The 6,788-nt window shown below is 34.0% G+C and overlaps 1 long non-coding RNA gene across 2 annotated transcripts; it reads left to right on the forward strand.

Annotated features, from left to right (window-relative positions):
- Window positions 1-368: 368 nt before the first annotated feature.
- Window positions 369-1,278, forward strand: LOC149253799 (uncharacterized). 2 transcript variants are annotated; one of them, XR_016266236.1, is made up of 3 exons: window positions 369-688; window positions 797-1,029; window positions 1,127-1,278. It is a non-coding gene; the product is annotated as an uncharacterized LOC149253799 (long non-coding RNA). The 2 variants fall into 2 exon arrangements; XR_016266235.1 differs by having other exon boundaries at window positions 797-1,217.
- The last annotated feature ends 5,510 nt before the right edge of the window (window positions 1,279-6,788 follow it).

Consider the following 6,788-nt stretch of genomic DNA (forward strand, 5'->3'; position numbering starts at 1 on the left):
CTTATATATATCAAGGAAATAACTATGGTAATACTTCAATCCTAAGGTGATTCATGTATTCTATTTAGTATCACCATATCCCATTCAATCTTACTATGTGGTAACATAATCGCAACATGTTATTCATTCCTCATTAATGCTGGTTTCATGGTGTTGTCTCTCACTTCATGGATGCACGACTTTCCACCTGCCAGGGCATATCCCTTCAGCTACGCGTGCCAATATCTATCCATCTAGTGCACTGGCCCACATGGGTGTGCATGGCATCTTTCAGCAGAAATGAAAGGACAGTTGGAATGGGTGTTTCATAATCAATGAATTAGATTTGTTTGCATCTTATCTTGTTTAGTTAATCTTAACTTTCAAAACTCATTGTTGAGTTTGGGGTTTCATTCTCCTGTGATACTCTGTGTCCTCTACAAGTTCTCCCAGGCATCTAAGCCTGCCTATGGGATACCATTGACATATTCGTCCCTATCACCCAGGCATGGATCCCTGTCTGGCTGTTCTTCCTCATTTTTCACTTTTGTTGTTGGCGCCTACGATTTGGTTTCATTTTGTATGGGGTTTTTCCTTTTTTTCTTTCTACTCCAGGTTGGGAAGAGACTTCAGGTGTCACCGTGTTGGTTCTATCCTCTATGAATCTAGTGCATCAGTGCCTCCATTACTTCTTCACCAGAATCCTCAGGTTATAGGTTCGATCCTACTTTTAATATTCTGTTACTACTACTCTTGATTTACAAGTTATAACCAGGTTGCTAATTTAATGGTTGTGTCGGTTTTGACATTGTTGCAGGAATGCCATTTTGGAAGAGGATTGGACTAGCCATTTCCTTGGACTCAGGCACCCTCTCCCTTTTCGAAACACCTACTAGTTGCAAGTATGATTTGAGGAATCCCTTATTACTAGTGAATTGAATACCCTCGATGGATGTGGTTTATGAATGGTTGGGTTCGCGGGGCTTGACTTTGGACATCCTTGGAACCCATCAGTGGGGTCGATAATGTTTCTTTTTCTAATTATCTTAGGTGAGGGTTTATTGACATGTATGAATTTCTTGCTGCAACTGAATGGTGCCTCTTTCATCCTTCCTGGTTTTATTCTCATGCATGGTCAGTCTTACAGGTTGGACCCCGAGGCTCAAACTATGTTTGTTTTTGGGCATTTGGTCTTTATGACCAACCCCATCTCCAGTATATTTGGCGATGGAGTTAGACCTCTGGTGTAGTGAGTCACGCCTTCAGGGCTGCCTGTGCTAACTCAGTTCCATTCGAACAGAGAGATCCCCTATCTGGAGTTCTCATATGATGAGTTTTTTTTTTTTTGTTCCTTTTGTTATTGTATATGTGAGGCCTCAACCAAATGTATGTTGGATACTATTATGCTATAATATAATGATACTATTTTTTTCTGAATATATGGCCATTGTGGTCTACCAGCACTTGACTTATGAGAACCCCATTTGGGTAACAGTTTTCAGTACCAATAAGTGTACATGTAACTTATTTTATTTGCTGGTGTCATTACAGTCTCGTCTGTCCTTTCAATTTTAATACACTTTACTTTATTACAGTAGATTTGATCCCTGTATATGTACTTTTGCTACTTTTCATTCCTTGTTGATGTAGTTTTGAATAACGAATGTTAATGGAATAGATTTTCCCTTCGAATGTTAATTTACGTGTGTAATGTATTTTTACTGTTGTTACTGCATTATTTCACATGTTATAATGGTCCTTCGCCTTCTTAGATGTGGTAATACCATTTATTAGGCTTTTGTCAAGAGATTGTTGGCTATTTTCTTTGTTGTATACTACCTCAGTTAGTTAATACATTGTGCATGTTTTGTTCCGTACTAAGTTTAGTCACAGATATCTCTTTGCTTTAATGTTCCATGAAGCTAGTCTTAAATGTGTAACATGTCGCTACTGAGCGATAGGTAACAGGATAACCACACGATATCCCATTATCACAAACTCTATAGCAGGGTGCCTATGTGATAAGGGTATCTATTTGATGTTGCCGAAAAGTTCAGTTATCATTTACATACTTTCCACATCTAAACTTAAATGTTAAACCAATGACAGTTTGTACTTCGCTGCTAGCAAACATTTCATGTTAGTTTCGTGGACTATTTTATCAAAACACTTGATTTAATTCTTTTCTACTCATAATATCGGCATTTATAAATCTGTTCATTCCTAACTTCCAGTAACATTTTGGTTTATAAGTACATTATTTTGTTTATAGTGATCCAAAATCCTTTATATATTTAGATGATAAGATTCTTATACATTTATCCCCTAAGTATAAAGCAGTCATACATATGACTATGCCCCTTGTGGTAGCTGAGGGTTGTCTACCTCACCCCAGCCTGCCGAGTTTACCAATTCTAGTTTAAGATTTGAAACGAAAGTATATTGTTACCATTTTTTTTCTTTTTCTTTTCTGCTAGTGGATGAGTGAGTAGTATACTTGCCAAAGTTAACTGGATATAGCGATGCATTATGATTTTGATGTTCAGCTCTACACGCATAACTCTCTACATCTCCTTTTTGATTGGATTGTACAGATTATTCCTGAATAAGTGATTATATTCCATACGATTTACCTTCTATATTATTCTGCATGCCCTTTTTACAGTGATTTCATGCAACCTCCCCTCAACTATGGAGTCTATTACAATTTTCTGCCTCCTGGAGCAGCATGTTAATTTATTTTCATGTTTCATCTAATTGTATCAAACAGGTTACCCTATTGCAACTAAATAAACCACATAGTGGTGTAGAATTATTAATCATTTATGATGCACAACATATTTATTTTCAGTAATTACATCTATGTTCATCAAGTGCATTTGAAAACTACAACAAATATAATCATTATTATTCATATAATAACGCACAACATATTATTTTTCAGTATATACATATCCATCATATGCATTTAAAACTACAAGTATAATCAATGTTAATCATATAATCATACACAACCTATTATTTTTCAGTAAATACAATCCGACATATGCATGTGAAACTACAACGAGTCATATACCGTTGCAGGCAGCATAACATTAATATACAATATTTAATGGAAATAACATAAAATTATCCTAACCAAACCAGAGACATGAAGAAAATTGGTTGTCCTGAAATTGGCACTAAAAGACACTATTCTCCCAACTGCGAAATGCCTCCAGTTCTCCCTCGATCGAAATTGTAAATTCCAAGACAATCAACAACCTCTTGTTGATCTCCTCCATGGGTATTTAATTCCCTTCTTCATGATAATGTTTCCAATTCAGCGGTGTCCTGATAATGTTTCCAATTCAGCGGTGTCCTGCTTTTGTAAGCTTTATTGATTTCTTGCCTAGGCTTTTTCTTTCAAAGCCTGCCATTCTCACCCAAGTTGCTTTAATGGCCTTTGTATTATTAAGTGGATTTAGGTCCATGTTCACGTCGTGAGTACTATTTTTGATGGCACACCCATGAAGTATTTATTTGATATCAATCTCAACTTCTTGCAAAAGCTAATCTTATTGTGAATGCCTTATTTTTTGTTTTCTTCTCTTTACATTCAAGTCCATGAAATGAGTATTATATATTTTTCATTTAGTTATTAAAATCATTGTAGTACATGGAAACACTATTAAGAGGTAGCCCTGAAAACATATGGGTCTTGAGACACTGTAAGAAGTTTTTTGAGTTCTTTAAGTTTGCTTCTGTGAAATTTTAATTTGATTTATTGACAATATATTATTGATTATGACCATACAAATGACGAGTTTTTTCGGCAAGGTCTTTTATTAAATGATGAATTACAAAGCGTGCTTGCAAAACATGATGCTATAGCCTCAGGGTCTCCTTTACCACGAGTTTCTTTGGCAAGGTCTTTTATTAAATGATGAATTACAATGCGTGCTTGCAAAACATGATGCTATAGCCTCAGGGTCTCCTTTACCACCACAACTTGTGATTTCTAGGTCTCAAACATCATCTTCTAGTGCCCCTTATGAGGAGGATGAGGTTGAAGATCATTTTGGACAATTGGCCCACAGGTAATGTGAAGATGTTTTCTTTTTTACGCTGCTAGAGATAAGTTGAAATAAAGATTTCACTAGTGTCTTCAAATGACAAATAGTTGGAAAAACAACTTAAGAACAAAATTCATTCACGTAATAACAATTTTGAGCATTGAAACAAACAATAAGAGCAAAATTTCCCATAGCTAACCAATCTCATAGGCAAATTGAGACAAACAGGAAAATACAATGATATCTTACTATTGTGTAAACCTAACTATAATAGAATTTAACTCGGTTTTTGGGTGCCAATTACAATAACATGGCCAAAAATGAACTAACACATGGCCATTTCAATAAGTATTTCACATACCCATTTCCGAGATTACTCAATTTCAAAACTAAATGTATACAATATCAAAATTCATTTAGTAAATAGTGATTTTGAGCATTGCAACAGACAATAAGAACAAGAGTTCTCATAGCTAACCAATCTCATAGACAAAGCCAGTGAAAGGCGTGCAACTCCGACCTCCTGTAAGCCAAAGAAGAAGTGGATCACTTTCGGGATCTCTTTCTGACTTCAAAAAATAGTAGAAAAGTTCTCTTCTAGTAACCTCACTAACTGTCACATACCTGCATGAAGAAAGCATTGAAGAATCACATCTTTAACCACTCCATATAAAAAATTTAGCTCTTCTTTACTTCATACAACAATTTTGACTCCAATAGTCATTTTTTTTAGCTTCAATTGTTACAAAATTTTATCAAATGTCCATATATATTAAACTATGTTCAAACATATGTCAAACTTCAGTTTATTCATATCAATGTAAATCGTTGCTTTTTGGATGTAAATAGGGATATGTGTATTTTATCTTTTTCTCTCTCTTTCTTTTTTTGATATTAACATGCATTTTTCTATTAAAAGTGGATATTTATCAACTCTTTGGTTCTCTTCTTAATCTTCACATAAATACACAGCTGATTGTTTATTTATCAAATTCATATCAACCTAGAATCTGCTATGTTGGTATGCTAATTTCAATTTTTGAACATGGACTGTATATAAGATTAAATAGGCTTTACTATGAACATATATGACACTTACCCAACATATATCTCAAAACTAATATTGTCGTGGTAGCCTGGAAATGACTCTACTCTTGCATTTGCAGGTCCTATGGGGAATCAAGCAAGGCAAGGCAAGTGATAATGAAGAAATACTAAGAGTGCACACATTTCTATTTCAAGTACACACTACATTTATTTTGTCTTATTTCAATAAGTAGCTCTCTTGGATATGGTTGAGCAATGGTATAAAACTTGCCTTACAAGAATTTATTATTTTATTCTTAACATGAAGTTTTATTCTTAACAAGAAGGATGAGTGGTTTGGTGTGGCTCCAAGAAACGATTAACTGCCCATAAAAAAGCTAGTGATAGGGGCTTCTCTGCAACTTCAACTTGCTATGAAGACGATCAGAATAGCTCATTACCTAAATTAGATTCATTGGATATGAAGCTTCCTCAGGAACTAGATCACCACCAATTTGGATACCAATTGTAGCAATTCTCGAGCTCCGAACAAGATATGGAGCCATTTGGATACCAATTGCAACAATTCTTGGGCTCCGAACAAGAGATGGAGCCAACTTGAATTGTGAAGGCTAGTAGTGGAGAAGATAACTTTGTAGGTCACCAATAGATTGATAATTGACCTATATCATGTTGCGAGGACCTCTGTCAATTTTCCATCTTTTGTAAAACCTTCATCAAGGTAGGATTACCAATCAATTGTATATTCAAATGTATATACTTCTTACAATTCTTTGTTATCAAGGAAGCCAATCCCAATTATACAAAGGTCTTGAAATTGTGGATTTAACCACTAGATATGAATTTAATTTCGAAATTGTGGATTTAACCACTGGATGTGAATTTAATTTCCACCATTTAATGTGATTCAAACTTTGGATTTATATGTTAGAGAGTAAACCCTCTTGTAGGATGGAGAAATTTTGAACATTTTTCTTTTGCCTCATAATATGTCATAAAATGAAGTTCCAACTGAGGATCCTGCATGTTCAAATGACATGAATGTATTTTCAACAAATATAAGTGTGTTTCCTTATTATTTTCAAGGTTGATTTCCAGAATTGTTTTTTCATTTAGATTTAAAATGACTTTGTTGTTAGATTTGAAAATAATGGTTTTTTCTTTTGTTATGGATAAAAAAATAGAGATTTAAAGTAATTAAAATCACCATTTGGGAATTTTGAATGTTGAAACCACCTTAAAAGAACATTTAAAATGATTTTGTTTATTTTTTAAAATTATTTTTTTATATTGTCTCTAGAGAGACAATAGTTGGAATTATGGACATATAATCTCTATAGAGACAATATGTTTTTAGTCTCAACTATTGTGAAAAGACAAAAATATAATTGTCTAGAGAGACAAAAATGAAAGTGTTTCTACAAAGACAAAAATGTAATAGAGCTAAAGATAATAGTACACTGTGATGACCCCAGGAGAATGTAAATATTTAGTTTTACTACGATAAAAGACTGATTTTAGAAATGATATTGCAAAATTATCTCATTGCTTGTTAAAGGAAAATTTCAGAGTATTTCTTTTATTTTATTTTTTTAATGCACTTAAATGTTTAAAGGGAAAAAGAATACTCATGATATTGTTGGCAACTCTTGGGAGGGAGTTGGCAAGAAAAGTCAGTTATTGGAACTGACTTTAACCACCCTCTCT

Source organism: Pinus tabuliformis, chromosome 7, assembly GCF_031772625.1.
Source record: "Pinus tabuliformis cultivar Carrire ecotype Pingquan chromosome 7, CPIR1, whole genome shotgun sequence".
Classification (NCBI taxonomy): Eukaryota; Viridiplantae; Streptophyta; class Pinopsida; order Pinales; family Pinaceae; genus Pinus; species Pinus tabuliformis.